Below are 24,041 nucleotides of genomic sequence, written 5' to 3'. Positions count from 1 at the left end.
CGTTCATTCACGACGTGGTGCATGGAAGGAATCTCGTGCATTATCGTATCGTGACATCTGGCGCGCACCATGGTTCCCTGAAGATGTTTCCGGGCTAAAGCCACTAGTTTAGCTTTTATCCTTTTGCGTTCGATCCAGACGTCCTGTCCCGGCGGACCATCGTTCAGGTCGCGCAGCGCTGCAAAATAAAAGTCGGTCGTACGGTGACGCCGTTCTGCCATCTCCCTGCTATATGAGATGAACGTACGGCGAAGCGCCGGTTTAGCACAAGTCAGCCACCAATCAAGCTTCGTCGCATACCTTCCAACCCTTCGCTCGCACATCGCCTCAAGGATCCGTTGACGGCATCATGTAGATGTTGAATGTTTAATTTCCACGGGGCCTTACTGTTCCACACCTCTCTACGGGGAAGAAGCACCGTACAGATGTAAGCGCTGTGATCGGAAAATGCCAATGGCCAGCGTTCCGCGTCCTCGACATCATTTGCATGAGCCCGTGAGATATAAATGCGATCTAACCTGCTCGCCGAATGACTTGTCACATAGGTGTATCCCGGTGCATCTCCATGTCGTAATTCCCACTTGTCACTAAGTACAAGGTCGTTGACAATGATTCGCAACTCTTGGCTGATGTATACTTGCGGCCATTGGTCTTTCTGGCTGAGAACACAGTTGAAATCTCCACCAATTATTACACATTCATAACGTCCATGGAAAAGTGGGGCAATGTCTTCTGCATAAAATCGCGCGCTTTCTCGCCGCTGATTGTTTCCCGACGGTGCATAAAGATTGATGACGTCGTGAAAGCCATTCCCCTGGCCGACGGAAGGTAACACACGTTTTCCACTGGGAAGCCATCTCGCACGTAAACTGCCACCCCACTCCCATTGTGATCTCCATGTGACGAATAGGATTGGTAGCCTGCGATGTATGGGAGTGCAGCTATGTGGACTTCCTGCAGCAAAGCAATATCCACATCAGATGCCCAAATCGTTTCCTTCAGTAGGTGTATTTTGGCCGGTGAAAGCACGTCATTTATATTTAATGTCGCAGTAGGGTTCACATGGCGTTGAATCCCACTCTGTCGAGGCGCAACAACATCTCCCTGCATCGGCGCTGGGGGCTGAGTTAGAAGACGTTCTCTCGCCCCTCTCCCTTCACCTTCAGCAATTATTAGGCCGTATTCGTGTGCCGGCTGCCTCTGTACAACGTCCGGCGCCTCCTCAATATCGTTCCTCAATATCGCCATACCACATCTTTGCAGGCAGTGATATATTCGTGTCCATAGCCACAGCATCTGCGTCTGGAGAGCCAACTGGTTGTGATTCCTCTTCAGCATCACCACGTCCCGGTACCGTCAATGTGACAGACCGCTGCGGGTCTGATCGAACAGTTTCCAAGCCTCATACTGTTTCGTAGAGGCTGTTGTGTCGTCCTGGCCCACAGGCACATCGTCGTCGGGGCAAGGGGAGTCATCCCTAGGAGATGTCGTGCGACGACGCCGTTTCCTCCTTTTCGGGGAACGTTGTTTGCGTGATCTTCCTTCCGTGTCCTCAGATTGTAGGGAATCACGGATGCCCGACAGAAAAGCATCCGTAGGAACTGGAAGTGTATCGAGTCCCATCGTTGTACTTGCGGGAGTTCGGTCTAAACCGATGTTGTCGTCACAGAGTGCGTTCCAGAAGGCACAGCATCCGTCGTGGCTGGAACTGCTTCGTGTACTATCGGTGTGCTTGGTGGGAGTTCGGTCTCATCTGATGTTGTCGCCGTAGATTGTATGCTCGATGGAGCAGCATCCTCTGTCATCCCGACGTCTGCTACAAGGTTTCGGAGAGTGCCATCCTGATCTTCCACCGGGGCTGTGTCCTTTCGGTCATCAGCGGACGCAGTGAGGGCTCTGGCATAGGTGATCGGTAGTACTGTCATCGCCGGCAACGGCTCCCGCACATCTGAAGGCAGTTGCGTAATCCGCCGTTGCCTACAGTTCGACCTGAGGTGTCCCTCCTGGCCACAGCCAGAACATGTACGTGGATGACCATCGTAAATCACCACCGCCCGACAACCACCAATTGTCAGATAGGACGGTACATGCTTCTGAAGATCAATAGTGATCTGTCGCACTCCGTTAAGAACGGGGTACGTGGCGAATTGTGTCCAGCGTTCTGCTGTGTGACCATGTACCGTGCCGTATGGCTTAAAAGCCTCGATAACTTCGTCAGCCGGGAGCTCAAATGGCAGCTCAAAAACACGTATTGTCCGTTCACCCAGACCAGCATGTTCTACAGTTACCGTGCCGACATGCCCGTCACTATGGCAAAATCGGAGACCTGCTTTTGTCGCCTGTATAATTCTCTCACACGTCGCGTCATTTACCATCTTAACATACACCGTGGGACTAACGATGGACAGGTGAATTCCGACAATATCGTTTGGCCGTATCTTGACGTCCTCTCGTATGAATCGTTCCACTGCTAAAGCCTTTGGTCGTTTGTAGTCTTCGCAGAAATTGAATCGTAATGTAGTTTTCCTGTACTTGTTCGCCTTGATCGTTGTCCACAAGTAAACAAACACTCGCACACGCCGCACAGGCGGAAGTATCGGACCTCCGCTTCGCACGGCCGCTAGCGTCGAACTACGACTGAGCTACCCAAACACGACTCACGCCCTGTCCTCACAGCCTTAATTCCGCCAGTACCTCGTCTCCTACCTTCCAAACTTCACACAAGCTCTGAGCAAATGGTTCAAATGGTTCTGAGCACTATGGGACTTAACATCTGTGGTCATCAGTCTCACACAAGCTCTCCTACGAACCTTGCAGAACTAGCACACCTGGAAGAAAGGATATTGCGGAGACATGGCTTAGCCACAGACTGGGGGATGTTTCTAGAATGAAATTTTCACTCTACAGCGGAGTGTGCGCTGATATGAAACTTCCTGGCAGATTAAAACTGTGTGCCGGACCGAGACTCGAACTCGGGACCATGTCTCCGCAATATCCTTTCTTCCAGTAGTGCTAGTTCTGCAAGGTTCGCGGGAGAGCTTCTGTGAAGTTTGGAAGGTAGGAGACGAGGTACTGGCGGAATGAAGGCTGTGAGGACGGGGCTTGAGTCGTGCTTGGGTAGCTCAGTCGGTAGAGCGCTTGCCTGCGAAAGGCATAGGTCCCGAGCTCGAGTCTCGGTCCGGCATACAGTATTAATCTGCCAGGTAGTTTCATATCAGCGCACTCTCCGCTGCAGAGTGAAAATTTCATTCTAGGAACATCCCCCAGGCTGTGGCTAAACCATGTCTCCGCAATATCCTTTCTTCCAGGAGTGCTAGTTCTGCAAGGTTCGCAGGAGAGCTTCTGTGAAGTTTGGAAGGTAGGAGACGAGGTACTGGCGGAATTAAGGCTGTGAGGACGGGGCGTGAGTCGTGCTTGGGTAGCTCAGTCGGTAGAGCGCTTGCCCGCGAAAGTCAAAGGTACCGAGTTCAAGCCTCGGTCCGGCACACAGTTTTAATCTACCAGGAAGTTTCATATCAGCGCACACTCCGCTGTAGAGTTAAAATTTCATTCTAAAGACGCAGTTGTCTGTGGCAGGTAGAACGACCACCAGAGGTTCATGTTTAGTGTTGTATCAAGCTTGTTAGGGTATATGGCAAGCTTGTGCAGCGTTAGATATTAAATGATCACTGTGAAGGACACGCACTCGTATGAGACAACGTTATTAGCGGCTTACTGAGTTGGGTCCCATTGTAGAACTCGTTTCTCCAGCTGGTCGAATCGTGCAATATCCAGATCTGTGTGGCATTCAGATGTGACAGTGGTCTGATGTTGGGCTGCATGGGAACAGAGGACAGACAGACTAGTTGCCGAATTTCTAGTCAACCAAGTCTGACCACCACAAGGGAGGATCCCGCATAATACACCAAGCACATCATAACCCTTTGGCATCTGCGCCTGACATCCGACAATAAATAATGGACTCCCTACAACATTCTGTATCGCCCCCACACCAGTGGTGGGTGACAAGGAGCAGCCGGAATACGGATTTGTGTTGGTTTCCGTTAACACCATAATACAAACGTCTCCATTTGGGCTGGTACCTTAGAGGGAAGCATGGACACTCGGCGACTATAACAGAGACCTGAGGAGAGATTCCATTCTTCCAATGTGTTGAAGAGGCACAGCCGGGTTACTCCTGACAACATGGCGTGGGAACCATCGGGTAAATGACTTCAGGTCAGGGCTGGCAGTGATTGAGGGAACTCTGTGTGCACAACGGCACGTCACGGATATCTTGTATCTTCATGTGTTACCTCTCATTGGGCAGTATAGTGATGCCATTTTTCAACAGGACAATACTCGTCCACACAAGGCACGTGTCTCTATGAAATGTCTGCGTGATGTTGTGATATTCGTTTTGCCACCAAGGTCCCTAGAACTGTCTCCGATAGAAAAAGTCTTTGTGACCAGCTCTGACGTCAACTTCATCCGAGTATCACTATCCAGGTTGTCAAGGAGCAGATAGAGAATCGGTTGTTGGCCGGTTCGTCTCAGATGAGGCTCATCACACCCTTCCCATACCCAGACAGGGTGCATCGTCATACTGACAAGTGGGCTCATATTTACTAATTCGTTGCAAATTTGACTCCACTTTATCATCAATAAAATAACATAACAGAGCTACTTAAAGCTTGAAGTTTCATTTCGCTTACTCATCCCCTATAGCCTGCCGGAGAAAAAATGAAGCAGTGAAGCGCCCAGTAGGGCAGGAATACCGAAAAGTGCCATTCTACAACCTACGATCAGGCTCCAAGCACATGATCACGGTACTGAACGACTGCCAGGTCATCCTCTACCGGTGGGATCATTCAGGTGAAATATGGATTGGCTTGGTGTCAGCACACCAATCTCTCGTCCTCTGTCAGCTTTCTGGTGCTTGGTGATGCTACTTGTTATTTGGGGAAAAGACTGTGTGTACCCTGTTCCAAATCTTCCACTAAGGAAAACATTTGTTGCAGCCTTGCAGCACTAGGATCTGACTCAGGAAAGCTGTACCCAGGCCCACGAGAAAGACAGGCCGTTGCCATACATCACAGTATGTGAAACGAGGGCTACCAGCCATCCCAAGTGGGGAGCAAGTAACTACTTCAGCCGAATGTGCAACCTCTCGATAGCACATGAAAAACTTAAGACCTTTAGAGGCCACCTTTTCGGTTACATACAGATTACGCATGGGAGCTGCACGAAGATAAGCATTCCTGAAACGTGCAGACAAGACGACTAGTATGACGTCACAAGTTCGTTGCGGGGCCCGTATTTCTCGTGGACTGCGAACCGTACTAAAAGCTCAGCCATGGAGGGAGATACAACGTAGCGCAGGGCATAATTATGCCTCAGAATAATAAATCTCTCGCTCGAGACCCAGAGTCGAAGACATACGAGCCCATGGCAAATACGTAGCCGCTAAGTGTGCTCTACTCCCCCGATGCAGACGACTAGAATTACGACGCTTGTATGTCGTCACGGTTCTTAATCGGTCTGTGACGCGACGGCGTCGGTCAGCGAGCCCTCCGGGCGCACATTCTGCGCACGGTGGTGGTGGGGAGGCGGCGAGAGTTTTCGATGGCTGCGAGCAGAGGAGGGGCGTGCCAGCGGTGACTTGAGGATGGTCGTGATTACGGCTTCAGGCAGCGCGGGCCGCCGCTTTCCCGTGAGAGTCGAAAACCGCACGCCCGCCTCCTACCGAGGCACAGCCGCCTGCCTGTCCGTTATTTATCAGCGCTGCAGCCTGACAGCAGCCGCTCCACCGTGGCTGTATTAATTAGCGAGTCGAAGTTTCCAGCTGCACTTTACGCAGAGTGTGAGAGAGGACAAGGGGCAGGAACCAGTTCACGAGAGTCGTCGTTTCACAATTGGCATGTACAGTAGTGAAATTCGATAAGTCAGCTCTGCAACGTAGCCTTGACGTGTCGTCGTACTTCATGGGTAATCTGATGTGCGCAACCTTGCTACAGCGACGGTGAAAAATTGTTTTAATTGGACTCAGTTGGGTGTTTCTGCTGATCACCCGTTAGTGCGACACATTTGAAACTTTCCCTTTTTAATGTCAAGAATCACTGAGCTGGTAAAACTTCTACGTTACTTGATTTTCAAACTCCAGAGTGAAACTGAACGTAATGAGACAGTTTTCTCTTTACTTATTCTGATCATTACTTAACTGACACGCAATATTTTAGCGCAACGCAATCTGACTTTCAATAATCCCTATAAAGAATAACCATTTTTGAACAGTAACCTATACCCTTCATGAATCACTTACCTCACAAAAACCTTCGTTGCTCGAACTACTACAATTCAGCGAGTGCCAATACTGCCAGCTAAGTAAAATATTCTAACTACTGAAGGCACTAACTACTGATAGGCATATAGTTAGGAAATGAAAGATTTTGGTAGAGAACAAACAATGGCCGGCCGTGGTGACCGAGCGGTTCTAGGCGCTTCAGTCTAGAACCGCGCAACCGCTACGGTCGCAGGTTCGAATCCTGTCTCGAGCATGACTGAGTGTGATGTCCTTAGGTTAGTTAGGTTTAAGTAGTTCTAAGTTCTAGGGGACTCATGACCTCAGATGTTAAGTCCCATAGTGCCCAGAGCCATTTGAACCATTTGAACAAGCAATGCATTTACCTTAATAGTGTTCAAAAGTCATTATATATATATATATATATATATATATATATATATATATATATATATATTTGCTTTAGCTAATTTGTGCCTGATTTTATTCTGAGAAGCTCAGTAATGTATGTAAATACCGAAAATGTAAATGTGATTCAAAAAGTACTTGAAGTGAAGTGAAGCGCAGCTGGACAGCAACAAACTCTTTAGCGCGCAATCCCTGCAACGATAGTATTAGAGAATCTTTGAGTATGGACTCTAAAAAAAAGACAATTGATTTTATTAAAAAAAAGACTGTTAATCTGTATCATGTGGAAAGAGGACGTGTTGCTAGGCCGTCGCTCAGAACGTAATGTTATATTTAATGAAAATTGCTATTTTACTTATAAAACCGAGTGAAGTATGTGTAAGAGTTGCCAAACATTTATGTACACAAATTTTCTGGAAGTGAAGAATAGAAATATCTTGTTTTTGTAAAAGGAGGTGAACTTCATTGTCGTCGCCGTCTATCAATCGACAGAATTGTAAGTGTACAAAGTTCACTAAAAAGCAAGAAAAGAAATGCATTCTCTATAGTTTTCATTCAATAAGTAACAACCTCTCACAATTTCTTAATTACAGTAATTGGATTATGTTCTTGCACAGTAGTATGGTCCTGAACTCCACTGACCAATTTTGATGTAGCAGGACGTGTAGTTTGAAGGAAGTTTGTGTGCCAAGCAATCTGCTTTTCTCACGAAAGCAGATTGCTGTTTGATCTTACATACAACAGTGGTCCCTTAGGTATGAAAATCTACGAAAATTTGGGCTCAAAGCTATTCGCAATACAGCCAAGTAACTAACAGAGTCGTATTTTAAACCTTAAAGAACAATAACTTCCTCCAAATTGCAATACGTCAACAACTGGTGCAGAAGCTGATCATTCAAGGAGGCAGCAACCAAAATTCAGGTACCAGTTGCGACTTAAAGTAAAAATCTCAATCAAAAATCAGTCTCTCTCTCTCCAAACACATATATAAATATTGATATTATTATTAAAAAAAGTCATTTTACAATATACCAGTTTAACATATTTCCTTTTTGTGACTAACACGCGTCCAGATCGTCCGCTCATATTAACATCTCAGGACTCTGGCATCTCCTCTTCACATCCACCACTGATGGCGGCTCACCTCCAACTGCCCCACCCTAGGGGCTGCTCAAATCCAACTGCCCAACATTACAAAATATTGTGTGTCAGTTTAGTAATGATCAGAATAAGTAAAGAGAAAACTGTCTCAGTACGTTCGGTTTCACTCTGGAGTTTGAAAACCAAGTAACGCAGAAGTTTTACCAGCTCAGTCATTCTTTACATTGAAAAGGGGAAGTTTCACATTGTAACCGGTGGATGATTTGTCGGAGACCTCGGTTTGCATTTTCTGTTTTTAGGAAACGTTCCACCTCTAAAACCACCTTTTCGTCATTCTGGAAAAAGCCTGCCTATCAATGTTTCCTTTCCAAAATGGCATGTGTGTTTTGAGGTGTTAACCTGACTCAGAAAATTAATTAAGAGACAAACACATCTATAAGATCCAAGCAGAATTACTCTGCATAAAACGGATTAACTAGTGCGATGGAATGTTAAGGCCCTAACTGTGAATCCTAAAGTGGAGAACTGCATAATATTGGAAACGAGATTAATTTAAAGTGTCAACAGAAAAAGTTTTGAATGGACATATTAATTTGTTCAAATAAAACACAAACATGAAACGTATTTGACTATGCATCAACACCAAGCTAAAATCAAAAAACTGTACTAAGTGGTTTAGACCTAGTGACATCTCGGTTACTAGAGTTGCTTGAACGGATTGGTAGCGTACCCTATGGACACAACTGAATTTCTGAAATGAACTGCGAATTTCTAACTAAACGAACACAGTGACTGTTTGCCTGACAGTCAGAATGAGAAACGTATGCATCTACCAATGCATTGGGAGTACGTGGAACAGATTACTGCAATGATCTGACTAAATTCTGATCAAGAACTGTCCTAAGCCATCGGCGCAGCTAATAATGGTCATCGTTAATCATCAGCATGAGACATACAGAGCGTTTCTGTCGAATCTCGCGCTTTGAAATACAGGTGATAGTTGTGCCTCTGCACACATGAACTCTGGACCTCCAGTTGGCTGCTCGAATGGAGACCGCAGCCACCTGAGATCCATTCTGTGTTATGATCTGCGTCGAACTACACAGTTTTTTTTATCGGAATCGTACAGCCTGCTCTTTCCTTTCAGCCAAGCAAAACATAACTCCCAGTCGTTGTTTAAGAACTCTCAGTCCGCCAATGGTGTAATTGCTTCTTCCATAAAAATCTCGCCAAGAAAACTGCATCCCATAAAAGGTCCAATGACTTTTAGATCCACGCCCCTTCTGCAAAAACTTCTCATTATGATTCAGCTTCGTGATGTCAGATACATTTGTAAAAAGCTGTGCTCAAGGCTAGGGTCTCATTTTTTGCTGCTGAAGTCATATTCTGAACATGGAAGAGCGCCGATCTCCCACTAGTAAAAACATTTCCCTCAGTACTGTTCGTCCGCTCGGCTGGCGACCTATCGTTAACAAACAAAGGCACTCATCCCCTGGTGACTCGCTCAGGGAAGCAACTTCACGCTGACTACACCTCAAGCTACCTGCCCTGTCTTATGAGAATGCCAGAGTTATTGCTGTCTGCTCGGGCCCATTTCTACTTTACGTCGGACAATGCCTTGCGTTAAATGTAGTGAGGGTATGTAGTTAGACGTCCGTATATACTATCAATGCGGTACAATTCGCTTTTCCAAGCTATTGTTGTAATATTCCTCCACCTCATTATCCTCATAATTCAATTTAGTTTTCATGGTAAATGAAAAGGGACATGACAGCTGCCTTGCCACTTAGAGGTTTACATTTTAATTCTACCAGGATTTTGAATTATCTCACATATTCTGTGTCAAGAAAGAAGTGAAATTGAATCATTTGGAACATCTTCATTCAAGGAAAGAGGACAATACGGGGGAGACAAAGAAGTTCTGCGTATGACTATCAGGTTGCACAGCTTCTGTGACTCTTCATTTTGACAGGAGATTTTGGTAGCCTGATCCCGTGAAGCTTAACCAAGCGCAAGCATAATGTAAGTACGACATCATGGCAATCCCAAAGATGGTTGGGTCTTCGTCATTTTCGGCGTATTGAATCTACATGGTTTCAGTGCTTGCTTTTTCCATTGTCTTGGGGTCTCAGTGACATACACAGCGCTCGTCTATGCTAAGGGATCGATTTTGGGACAGTGGTTACTTATTTCGTAAGTCAACTCGCAGCCTGCTCATTGTTTGATAAAGACATCTGAGGGTGCAACTGTGGTTCATAATGGGGGAAATCCTATGATCAGTTGTCGCGGAAAATGCGTTTCAGAAAGCACAATTTGTGTCACAGGGCACTGCTGGCAGCCATGCAATCAGCAACTGCAATTGTTGCAATCAGCAACAATCAGCAACCGATAGCGGAGAGCCGATGACCGAGTGTTAATATGGTGAGTGACAAAAGACTCACAGTCGAAGCCGGCAGCACTTAAAAAAAAAACGTTAAATTGTATTGTCCGTTTCTGCTCTGTTCGGTATGATTTGTCGTACGGCGAACCACTCAGCGCCTAACGATATTTAATTTATATTGTGTCTCAACTGTTTACGTGACGGGATGATACTTAGGGACTCGATTGACGTTATACACGCTGTGTACTGAGTTCAAGAATGTACACTGTCCATTCACATTAATGCGACCACCTGCCAAAAGCCTAAATAATCACCTTTTGCAACACGGGCCACTGCGAGAAGCGGAGGAAGATAGTAAACGAGATTTTGGCAGATACCGACAAGGATATGGAGCCATGCCGACTCCAGTGATGTGGCAGGCAGCGCTAGGTGTCTCGGTTGAGGATCCATGCCGTGTACAAACTCATCGAGGTGGTCTCACACATTTTAGATTCAGTTTAAACCCTAGGAGATTTATGGTCATGGGAGTACTGTAAACTCACCCTGGTGCTCTTCAAACTACTCACCTATACTGCAAGAAGCTTGACACATTGCATTATCCTGCTGGTAGATGCCATTGTGTCGAGGAAAACAAAATGCGTCTATGGGTGGTCATTGTCCCCAAGTACAGATGCGTACTTGGGTTGATCCATTGTGCTTTCCAGAATGTCGTGATCGTCAGTGAAGGCCACGAAAACATTACCCGGAGCATAACTCTCCCGTTACGGCCTGGACCATTCAGACGATTGCTGCAGGGTGTTTGGCTTCAGGCGTTTCACGCCTTACACGCCAATGGTCATCGGTCAATTGATTCATAAAACTTGATTCATCTGAAAATGCCACCTGTCGCCATTCAGTGGACCTCGACTGCGGTATCGGGGTGCAAATTCCAGATTTCGTCGTCGGTGAACTGTAGTCACGAAATGAGCAGGAGCCAGGTGTACGCTGCGGAGGTCAGTACAAAGCAATGTTCGCTGAATGGTCATTGAGGAGACTCTGTTGGTAGCCCCATGGTTCATATCCGCCGCTCGTGGTCTAGTGGAACCGGCACGGTACCTCAGCGTGTTCGCTCAGAGGTTTAGCTGCCCTCTGTAATAATAATAATAAAAAAACGGAGATAACGGATGAACGATGAACTAGAACAAGCATCGTAGGACATCCGCCCCGAGCAAATACAAAGAACACTAATGAATAAAATGAGATAAAAAAGGGGCTAGTGTTGCTGCCTCGGGATCACGGGGACCCGGGTTCGATTCCCAGCCGGGTTGAGGATTTTCTCTGCCCGGGGACTCATTGTTTATGTTGTCCTCATCATTTCATTATCATCGTCATCATTCTTGACAGTGGCTAGATTGGATTGTGTAAAACTTGGACTGTGTAAAAATTGGGACTTTGTACTGGCGCTGAAAACCGAGCAGTTGAGCGCTCCACAAACAAAACATATCATCATTCCTTGGTTCATCTGGGCTGCTCAACAGTTCCACGTCTATTCGCCCATACACAACTTCGCAGACATTGTTTACCCCTGTCATCTATTTCCCGTGGTGCACCACAGATGCCTCGGCGCAGGTTTCTGACAGCGCCGTATTACCATGCACGTTATACTTAACCACGGGGGTTTGTCAACCCTTGGTGCGAAAGCCGGTGATCACTCCCTTTCGGACGTCAAATAAATCGCTACGTTTCCACATTACAACGACTGCACAGTTCTCCGCGTCCCCACAAGATGCCATATACATATTCCCTACTGCAAGAGCTGGCACCAGCCTTCTATGATTGGTTATTGCACTTTGACGTCGGGCATAGGTGGTGGTTCCATTAATATGACTGAAGCGCGTACAATCGATAGAGAAGGCCATTGTAAAGAATGAATGAAAATTTAAAAATGGATCCACCTTTCTTCGTACTCTTCTTAGTGCATGGAAAACAGTGAGGAGCAGTGGGAGAGGTGCGAAAAATATCGTCTTTAGGGAAATCCAAGCGTGCCGCGCGAGGAAGCCTAACGGTCTGAGGCCTTTTTTTCACGGTCTGCGAGGCTTCCCCCCGTCGGAGGTTCGAGTCCTCTCTCGGGCTTGAGTGTGTGTGTCGTCCTTAGCGATTTGATTTAGATTAAGTAGTGTGTAACTTAGGGAGCGATGACCTCAGCAGTTTGGTCCCATACGACCTTACCACAAATTTCCAAATTTTTTCCAATCGTATGATAGGTATGAAGACACTGTCTGGGAACAAAGTTATCAAAGAGGTCACCCAAAAAATGCGATGCAATTGACGACAGCGGAGGGAAATGTTTCGGTAGAAAAATCGACGGAAGCCGAAAATTGTGATTACCGTAGTCAACAAAAGTGCTAGTGACAATAAGCGTGAAATAAACCAGTTTTTTAATGCACTCAATATGAAGGCATAACATACTGTACCACAATAAAGTTTCAAGTTTCTTTTTCGTTGGCAAGGCATTATGCTTCGGATCTGTACGTTTGGTCTCCATACTGGATGTACACAAGAACTACCATATTTAACGCTTACAACAGGTGGCGCTGATTTCCGATGAGGTTACATTTTGGATCAATCTATGTGCTTCAATGTTTCGATTGTGTAGAAGTGCCGCAGTCACGTCTAAAGACTTCATTTTCTTCTTCTTCGTGTGCAATTTAAGTCTGAGGCAATATGGCTGTTACGACTCGACAAAATCATCTTTCCCGGCCGATCTACATCTCCTCTTCTCGCGGGTTTGAGCTTGTTTACAGCGACTGGAAATCTGTCTTCATCCATCCGCTTGAGGTGTCGTTTCCATTCTTCCCTGTATTCTTCACTCTTCTCATTGAAAGTAGAAATTCCCAATTCTACTGGAAGTCATCGTTTTCTCTGTGGTCCCCCCTTGAGCAATTTTTGACACTTCCCAAAAACATCATTTCTGCTGACTGTAATTTTTACCTCTCTTTCTCGCAATCCAGGATTCGCTGCCATAAATTGGCGTAGGCATAAGCGCTGTTTTCTACACTTCATGACTTTTCTAACTTAATTTTTTAAGGTATTAATGGTAAATATACATATATGTTGAAATTCGTTGGCACTCTTTTCTGCGCTCTTGTTTATGTCCAGATGTACGTCACTGCCTAAGTAACTGAAATTGGAGACTTCTTTTCTATTCGATAATAATCTGACATCGAACTGGAGAAGAAATTGAATGATTTCGCAATCGATTATCTGAATTAAATACCAGCAATTAAAGAGCTGCTTGGACAATCCTGTAACTGTACATTGATCCATTTCCATCTTTGCACTATATATTGAACACATCGTTAGTACTAATGAATTATGTTTCTCACATGTTTAGTCAATATTCTCATTTGGGTTATATGTGATATGTGAGATGTCTCATTTGTTACGATGCAGTGCTACAAAGTACCCTCCATAAACACTATAGAGTATGAGGCGAAATACGTATGTATGCAGATTCCATAGACGATGACTGGCCGTATGTGGTCCAAAGCAAGTATCGGTGCGGGCCAAGAAGTGAACATCCATCGAACGAATGGTAAATAAAACAAACAATTCTATAAATTCCGTTTATGTGAAGTTATAATAAATTGAATGTTTTCAATGTGAATCTCCCACCACAGGATGCTGTTCTCTCATTCCTACATACCCCTCCGTTTTTCTCCCCTCATCGATTACTGTTAGTAGTGGTAAGTATGTTGTCTGCGTCCCAAAAATACTCGTCTTCTTCTAATGTGGCGGAGGTGAGCTGAAAGGTTCGGTGCCCACGCTGCCCTCCTGAGCGCTGAATTTCGGTGTAAGGAAGAAAAATAAACGATGATACATATCCACGAAATGTATACAGCCAGGAGCGTCATCAGTATTTACTTGAAGCGCCTTTCCACGGTCAACACAGAACTTAGTGTGACTGTTGTTTTGCTAAGTTCCTTTCGCCCACGCTGGTTACGTAATCGCCGAAGCGCGAGCACGTCCTTGTGCTCCAGCGGAAAAGAGAAACAAAGAAAGTGAGGAGGCCGAGCAACAAACAAAGCTGGTGGAAGGAGGCGGACGGGGGTGGGGCAGTGCGGATGTCGTAGTGCCAGTGGTGGGGGTGATGCCAGAAGAACGGCGGCGGTCACGTTCCTTTTTAAAAGTCGTGAGGCGTCGCGGGGTCGGCGAACGGCCGCTGACCGCGGGAGTCATCGCTCGCCACTCACAACAACGCCTGCCCGCCTCGCTGCCTGCCCGCCTCGCCACGCAGCGCAGCGCAGGTAGGCGGGGGCCGTCGCCCCCGGGCCAGGGGGCTCTGCCAGGGGCGGCAGCTCCGGGATTCGTGAGGCACCCACTCTGGGGAAGTTACCAGCTTCTCAGCCTCATAAAGGTTCCATTCTCCTTAGCTTATCAAGCGCGCTGAGGTGACAAAAGTCATGGAGTACCTCACGATATCGTGTCTGACGTCCTTTTTCCCGTCGCAGTCCAGCAGCTCGACGTGGCATGGCCTCGACAAGTGGTTGGAAGTCTCATGTTGAAGTACTGAGCCATTCTGCTTCTACAGCCGTCCAAAATCGTGAAAATGTTGCCGGCGCAGGGTGTTATGCACAAGTTAACCCCTTGATGTTATTGCTATTGTGGTCCTCAGTCCCAAGACTGGTTTGATGCACCTCTCCATGCTACTCTATCCTGTGAAAGCTTCTTCATCTCTGAGTAACTACTGCAACCTACATCCTTCTGAATCTGCTTAGTGTATTCATCTCTTGGTCTCCTTCTACGATTTTTACCCTCCACGCTGCCCTCCAGTACTAAATTGGTGATCCCCTGATGCCTCAGAACATGTCCTACCAACCGGTCCCTTCTTCTTGTCAAGTTGTGCCACAGACTCCTCTTCTCCCCAATTCTATCCAATACCTCCACATTAGTTATGTGATCTACCCTCTAATCTTCAGAGTTCTTCTGTAGCACCACATTTCAAAAGTTTCTACTCTCTTCTTGTCCAAACTAGTTATCGTCCATGTTTCACTTCCACACATGGCTACACCCCAGACAAATACTTTCAGAAACGACTCCCTGACACTTAAATCTATACTCGATGTTAACAAATTCCTCTTCTTCAGAAACGATTTCCTAGCAATTGCCAGTATACATTTTATATCGTCTTTACTTCGACCATCATCAGTTATTTTGCTCCCCAAATAGCCAAACTCCTTTACTTCTTTAAGTGTGCCATTTCCTAATCTAATTCCCTAAGCATCACCCGAGTTAACTTGACTACATTCCATTATCATCGCTTTGCTTTTGTTGATGTTCATCTTATATCCTCCTTTCAAGACACTTTCCATTCCGTTCAACTGCTCTTTCACGTCCTTTGCTGTTTCTGACAGAATTACAATGTCATCAGCGAACCTCAAAGTTTTTATTTCTTCTCTAAGGATTTTGATACCTTTGTTCCCTTTACTGCTTGCTCAACATACAGATTGAATAACATCGCGGAGAGGCTACAACCCTGTCTCACTCCCTTCCCAACCACGGCTTCCCTTTCATGTCCCTCGACTCTTACAACTGCTATCTGGTTTCTGTACAAATTGTAAATAGCCTTTCGCTCCCTGTATTTTACCTCTGCCAACTTTACAATTTGAAAGAGAGTATTCCAGTCAACATTGTCAAAAGCTTTCTGTAAGTCTACAAATGCTAGGAACGTAGGTTTGCCTTTCCTTAATCATTCTTCTAAGATAAGTCGTAGGGTCCGTATTGCCTCACATGTTCCAATATTTCTATAGAATCCAAACTGATCTTCCCGGAGGTCGGCTTCTACCAGTTTTTCCATTCGTCTGTAAAGAATTCGTGTTAGTATTTTGGAGCTGTGACTTATTAAACTGGTAGTTCGGTAATTTTCACATCTGTCAACACCTGCTTTCTTTCCGATTGGAATTATTATATTGTTCTTGAAGTCTGAGGGTATTTCACCTGTCTCATACATCTTGCCCTTGATTATGTCCACAAATGTCAGATGGGATTCATGTCGGGTATTCTATGTGGCCAAATCATTCGCTTGAAGTGCAACAACGTTCTCGAAACAAAACGTGAACGATTGTGGCCGGGGACATGGCGCCTGTCATGAAATCCACGAATGGCTGCAAATGGTCCACAAGTAGCCGAACATAACCATTCCTAGTCAATGATCGGTTCAGTTGGACCACAGGACCCAGTACATTCCATGTAAACACAGCCCACACCACTAAGGAGTCCGCCACCAGCTCCTACAGTGCCTTGTTGACAACCAGGGTCATGGCTTCGTGCGCTCTGCGCCACACTCGAAGCACGCCATCAGCTCGGGACTCATATGACCAGGCCACTGTTTTCCAGACGACTGGGGTTCAACCGAAATGGTCATAAGCCCGGGGAGGCGTTGCAGGGGATGTCATGCTGTTAGCAAAGGCACTTGCGTCAGTAGACTGCTGACACAGCCCATTGGCGACAAATTTCACTGCACTGTCTTAACAGACACATTCGTCGTACCAACCACATTGATTTCTTCTGTTATTTCATGCAGTGTTGCTTGTCTGTTAGTCCTGGCAATTCTGAGCCAACGCCGCTGTCCTCGGTCGTTCAGTGATGGCAAAATTGGTATTCTCGGCACAGTCTTGACACCGTGGATCTCTGTATACTGAATTCCCTGCCGGCCGGAGTGGCGGAGCGGTTCTAGGCGCTACAGTCTGGAACCACGCGACCGCTACGGTCGCAGGTTCGAATCCTGCCTCGGGCATGGATGTGTGTGATGTCCTTAGGTTAGTTAGGTTTAAGTAGTTCTAAGTTGTAGGTGACTGATGATCTCAGATGTTAAGTCCCATAGTGCTCAGAGCCATTTGAACCATTTGAAATGAATTCCCTAACGATTTCCGAAATGGAATGTCCCACGCGTCTAACTAGCATCCCGCGATCAGAGTCTGTTCATTCCCGTCGTGTGCCTATAATGACATCGGAAACATTTTCACATGAATTATTTGAGTACAAATTACGGCTATGCCAATACACTGCCCTTTTGTACCTTGTCTACGCTATACTTCCACCGTTTGTGTATGTGTATATCGTAATCCCATGACATTTGTCTACATCTAAATCTACATCTACATTTATACTCCGCAAGCCACCTAACGGTGTGTTGCGGAGGGCACTTTATGTGCCACTGTCATTACCTCCCTTTCCTGTTCCAGTCGCGTATGGAAAACCCCCGTGCACTCTCGAATCTCTCTAATTTTACATTCGTGATCTCCTCGGGAGGTATAAGTAGGGGGAAGCAATATATTAGATACCTCATGCAGAAACGCACCCTCTCGAAACCTGGACAGCAAGCTACACCGCGATGCAGAGCGCCTCTCTTGCAGAGTCTGCCATTTGAGTTTGTTAAATATCTCCGTAACACTATCACGCATACCTAATAACCCTTTGACGAAACGTGCCGCTCTTCTTTGGATCTTCTTTATCTCCTCCGTCAACCCGACCTCGTACGGATTCCACACTGATGAGCAATACTCTAGTATAGGTCGAACGAGTGTTTTGTAAGCCATCTCCTTTGTTGATGGATTACGTTTTCTACGGACTCTCCCAGTGAATCTCAACCTGCCAACCGCCTTACCAACAATTAATTTTATATGATCATTTCACTTCAAATCGTTCCGTACGCATACTCCCAGATATTTTACGAAAGTAACTGCTACCAGTGTTTGTTCCGCTATCATATAATCATACAATAAGGGATCCTTCTTTCTATTGTAAGAGGTCCGAGCAGATGTAATACAGATGTAATTTTATGTAAGAGGTCCGAGCAGATGTAATTTCGATGTATTGCTCATGCGCTGCCTGCGATATGCAGGGTATAAGAGAATCGCTGACCAGAGAGCAGTGTTGACTGTACGAACTGTGTAGCAGTAGCAGTAAGTTGTTACCAGTGTGTGTGTCTGCTCTGGTCTGGTCTGGTGTATCATGTTGGCTGGGCCGGTCGCGGTGCAGCGATGCCGGAGCCTGAGTATTATTGTATAAGGTAAAAAAAGCAGCCTCGCGCATATCTAGTAATATTATGTAAACTCCCATGTATATCTTTTAAAAATGTCCTAATAATAACAAGCATTCATATTAATTTAAAGAATTTAATTTTTTTCGATGCATGATCATTCCGATTGTTGCACAAGAAAAATCATTTAATTCCTTTCATAAATAACAAATGTATAGGCCAGCATTGCACAGAGCTGTGCCGGAAAAGAGCTATTGTAAGAGCAGGTAGTTGCCGGCTTTATCGAGGTGAGAATTTTTGCTTTTTTATTCAGAATGATTTTACAGGGCCATGACGCAGCACTGCTGTCCAAATTTTACCAGGTTACTGAATTTATTTTTTATTACGAGGTTTAGGAATTTTTTCTGTTTCGAGCTTATATTAAATGAGAAAAGAATTTTGTGGGTACATTAAATGGGAACCAATTTTGTTCTGAGGTTACACTAAAATTAGAATCATTAACCAAATAATATTAAAAATTATATATTTTATTGTGGGGAGGTTACACTATGTATTCGCAATACATTAGATTTGTCTATGTTAAGGGTCAGTTGTCACTTCCTAAACCAAGTGCCTATCCGCTGCAGATCTTCCTGCATTTCGCTGCAGTTTTCTAATGCTGCAACTTCTCTGTATACTATTGCATCATCTGCGAAAAGCCGCATGGAACTTCCGACACTATCTACTGGAGCATTTATATATATTGTGAAAAGCAATGGTCCCATAATACTCCCCTGTGGCACGCCAGAGATATCCTTTACGCCAACAGAATTTTGTTGTATCGTAAAGCCCCTAGGTGATGAAGGTTAATGTGAAAGATGATGTTCCACGTTTGGATCCTAGACGGGCTATTCGGACTCGATCTACCATCGTGTCATCCTATGATAATGGCGTTATCGGATGCAGTATTGAGGGACCTGTGGTCAGCACATCGCTCTACAGTTCGATGTCGGTTTTTTTGACCTTGGAACCACTACTATTCAGTCGAGTAACTCCTCAGTTCAGCTCACAAGGCTCAGTGCACCCCGAACTAGTCCTTCCACCATGGGAAGATCCTTGAGAATACGGGAAGTCGAATGCGGATCCTCCGTACGACAGCCACCCGTGTTGATCAATCAGCTACGATGGCGGAACCATGGATGATGAATTCCGTCTAAAATTATTTCCCAGAGAAATCGACATATGAGGAAACCTAACTTTTAGACACCCAAAAATGCATTTTGTATTTGCTAGCATCTTTAGTACTATTACTGTTGTTATAATTATTCTTATTGTTGGCGAGACCGTACAGTTAGTATTATGACTCTTACCTCTTATTTTCTGAAGGAACATCCGTCATTTGACTGTTTTATTGTTTATTTAAGTACAGCCAAGTTTCTGACTTTTATATTAAAAAACTAGAAACCTGCCTCGACTGCGAAAAACCTAGGTAAACACTTGGTGCTTTTTTCGCAGTCGAGGCGGGTTTCTAGTTTTTTAATATATTAACCAAAGACTGCTGACGCGCTGCATTGTTGAAGGTTCTTAATTCCTGACTTTTATATCATTTTAAAGTTGTTGAATTTTTTCTTTAACGTATATTGCAGGACACTTAACATCTTGTCAAGCTCAAAGTTGTCAAAGCTTGACAACTTGTTAAGTGTCGTGCAATGCAAGTTAAAGACAAAATCAAACTCTTGAAAATGGCGTAAAAGGACGAAACCTAGTTTGTTTTTAAATAAGCAATAAAACAGTCAAATGGCGGTGTTTTCCTTTAAAAAATACTGCATAGCTGTAGCTCAGCGACATCAAAAACTGTTTTCTTACCTCTTAGTCAGTACAGTTACACACACGGTTGTTAGAAATATTAAATCTTGTTCTAAATTATTTTAAAGTTATTTGAAATCTGGTTTCGCAGGGCAGAGCGGATCAGGTTGTGGAAAAGGGGCACAAATCAGTTGCTGCTAGTGCACAAACATACAAACTTTATTTCCTAAATCACTTCATCACACATGCCCTTAAAATAATTCAGAAACAGTATGGCTGAAGGCCAGAACACAAGTTATTAAAATTGCGTTAAGAAATACACACGGCTGAAGAACTTAGTTACAAAATAGAAGAACTGAGGGCTTAAGGCCTGGATAACAAGAACTCCAGCAACGAAATTTTAAAAGGTTTTAGTCAAAGACCTTTCAAATTTTAATTTAGGGAGTCTGGAGGCCTAATCTTAAAATATTTCTCATTAGGTTCGGCTGAAGGTCATGTACTGAACATAGAACAACTCAAGGCTTAAGGCCTGGATAACAAATTAAGATACGGAGAAAATTTTCAAATGATGTTTTTTTTTTTTTTTTTTACTTCAGTGAGCTGAAGGCCATATCTTAAAATATTTCACATAGGGTTCGGCTGAAGGCCACATACTGGACTTTAAAACAAGCTAAATTAATACACGGCTGAAGGCCTCGTACAGTACTTGAGACAAAAGAAAATCACAATGTATAACAACAGAACATTGGTGCTCAGGAGTGTTCCAAGGACCAGCCTGGGGAGGAAACTCTAACAAAGGTAAGGTGAGACAGGTAGCCAATCGTAACACTATGTAGTCGGGTGGCAGCACGACCTAGGGATGGCTCAAGAACCAACTAACAACCTAATCAAATCCCTTCCACCCAACCAATGGCACAACAACCGAAAACATCAGCGAGGACGAAGATCGCAAAAGCACTATGCCTTGTAATTGGCATTTAAACACAGTCAAGGCACAGTAACTATTCAAAGAAAAGAAAGGAGAACATCAAGCTGTCGAACTACACGCCGTGCCGGACAGCATCAACACAGTTAGGGCCGGCCACGGTGGCCGTGCGGTTCTAGGCGCTTCAGTCCGGAACTGCGAGACTGCTACGGTCGCAGGTTCGAATCCTGCCTCGGGCATGGATGTATGTGATGTCCCTAGGTTAGTTAGGTTTAAGTAGTTCTAAGTTCTAGGGGACTGATGACCTCAGATGTTAAGTCCCATAGTGCTCAGAGCCATTTGAACCATTTTTTTTTAATACAGTTAGGAAAACACACTGCCGGAAAAGTACGCTAACGACCAGCGCAGGTAACCGGAACGTTAACATCCACAAGGCAGAAGATACCGCTGGTGCACTTCACTAATAAGTTACAATCATTTCAATAGTTAAACACCATACAGCAAGACTGCTACAAAATTTGCCGACTCCAGCACACCATACATTGCTGCTTGTGGAGACGGCCCAGGAGACAACAACTGGCAATGAACGAAGAGATGTCACAGCAGTTGAGGTTACGTAACAGGATAACTGATTACTCAACTCCAGTATCCAGGTTCGGCGAGCGACTAACTTCGCAGCTCTCGCAGCTAGTGCCTCACAACTCCGACCACGCGTGCACACCGCCAGCGGCCACGGCCTGACCACATGCAGCCGAGATTTCCTCGCTGCTCTCTCGCAACTGACCGACTACCCACACACACCACCACACGGAAAATATAGCGGTCACAACAAAGATTGTACGGTAGTACCAGTATCGATAAACGCTGCTGCTGCCACTGACGGAGGCAAGTGAGCAACTCGTTCAGATAGTAACTGAGAGAGCAATAAGGGTCACTCGATGGTGAGAAAATGCCGAAAAAAAATCGCATCTGCGCGAGCCGGCCACAGCTCACTATTGACATCATTTTGCTACTGTTCACCATATTAAAATTATTTTGCAAGCACCTGCGACGCAAAAAAAAAGAAAAAAAACTTAGTCCCATCTAAGAGAGGGCCTGAAGGCCCTAATCTAACCACGTCAATTTAAAAAAAGAACAGTTTCACACTGATGGTTGCCCAAGTGGGATCAGAACTCAGGAATGATTTCTTAGTACTGAAGCCGTGTTCCCTTGCACGTGAGGAAAAAGACATAAAAAGGAGCAGTACTGAACTTGGACTGCTTTAGTTGTTTCATATTACCTGCAATCCAATCACAATCTATACTACAGAGCAGAAACTGATGCATAGCCTTCGTGGAGGGCAATTTGACGTTACGCATAGGCGCCATGTAATTAGGAGAGATACACAGCGCTGCGATGGCCTACGTGCAGGAGGCGCTCGTGTTGCTGCACACGCGTGGTCGGAGCTCCCGAGTGTGTGTGTGTGTGTGTGTGTGTGTGTGTGTGTGTGTGTGTGTGTGTGTGTGTGTGTGTACGTGTTGCCGGCAGAGCTCCGGTAGTCGCCTCCAATTTGTCGTCGGCCAGTTTTTAGACGTGTAATTAGGGGCCGTCTGTCAGACAGACTCCGCTTCTTGTCTTGTGGCAAACGCGAAGGCAGCGCAGAGCGACTGCGGCGGATATTACCTTTCTCGGCAACCGCCGATGGGCAATACTACAGACACTGATCGAGAAGCGAACAAGCAGCTGAAGAGGTTCAACTGTTCTGAAACGTATAAATATAATTGAGGAGTCCGCCTTGAGCGGAGGCTCGTGTTTCATTATATACCAACTTCCGCCTTCGGCTTCGCCCGCATATTCACACTGTGTTTCAAAATTACACCAACAAACTTCGAAGAGATGTAGAAGGTGTCTTGGGGAACAAGATGAGTACAGGAACCTGTCTCTGGAAGCGACATTCTACGACACTATAGGGCGTCTAAGTTACAGACGCCGGCATCAGTGTGTATGTATGTACATACAGGACGCGTCCATCTAGAAATGATAACCTGAAGGTGCCTAAATAAGGCGAAATGAGTCGCTGAAAAATAAAAAACTAAAATTGCAACCAAGACTGTTTTGAACCAATAGTGTTAAGCACTGTTGCTGTATCTCACATAAGGATTGGAAGAATTTCTGCACATATCGGCACTGTCCTTGCTAATTCTGTAAGTTTGGTAACTTTCAGAGATGGCAATATGGACCAAAACAAGAAAAAACATCTAATAAGGATACGTTTAGAACTAAGAGAGCTTTCTCAGTGGAAGAGATGTGTTTCACAATAGCCTAGCAGTAGACATAAGAAAAATTAGGTTGAAGCTCCACATGAACAACAGCAGGCTACGACCAACAGAATCCTGACACACATGCAAGGGATCAAGTCTAAAATACCATGGGTCGCACAAGTCAAATTTAGCATAGAAAAAACACATATCGATGCAATAGAAATTGAAGACAGAAACATATACAGTGACAAGATACAAATGGAATGTTACGTCAGAGAAGGAGGTCCCGAACAGACCAGCGACCCCATGGAGAAAAGAATGATGGAATTGCGGAAGAAAAATGAGGCAGAACGCTTTTCGTGATCCCACACTGTTTCAGTGTAAGTAATACAGGTTGTTCAAAAACAATCTGAAAAGCTTATACGCGCTTCAGATCATGTTGAGCCGAGAAATAATTGTTCATGAAAAAGAAGAATGTCTTTCTTCAGGACTCCAAAAACATGGAAATATCATGGGAAGAGATCGGGAGTGTATGGAGAACTCTGTTTTTACTTTACCAACTTTATTTTATTTATTAACATTACAGAGCGGCGTAGTAACTGTGTGAGCAGCCTGTTTATATGTTGGCAGCGCTATAGACTGTACTAATATCGCTGACAGCGCTCTGCACCCTCGGCAAGAGATTCTGTGGTTCGACGGACAAGCAGTTAGTGAGCGGATGGAGAAGGGTTTGGGCATGGTTTTCTTAGTGGAGACTCAGTGTTGGTAGCACATGCATTGCAAAATGAGGATGGATGTAGTTGGTAATGTTTGGGTAGTGGAAAGGTTGACAACTACATAATATTTGGAACTGGATGTCACACGAATAAGGTAAAAACTTCTAAATAAATTGTTTACACTCA

The sequence above is a fragment of the Schistocerca serialis genome, chromosome 7 (genome assembly GCF_023864345.2).
Source record: "Schistocerca serialis cubense isolate TAMUIC-IGC-003099 chromosome 7, iqSchSeri2.2, whole genome shotgun sequence".
NCBI classification, from domain to species: domain Eukaryota; kingdom Metazoa; phylum Arthropoda; class Insecta; order Orthoptera; family Acrididae; genus Schistocerca; species Schistocerca serialis.
This window is presented reverse-complemented; position numbering follows the sequence as displayed.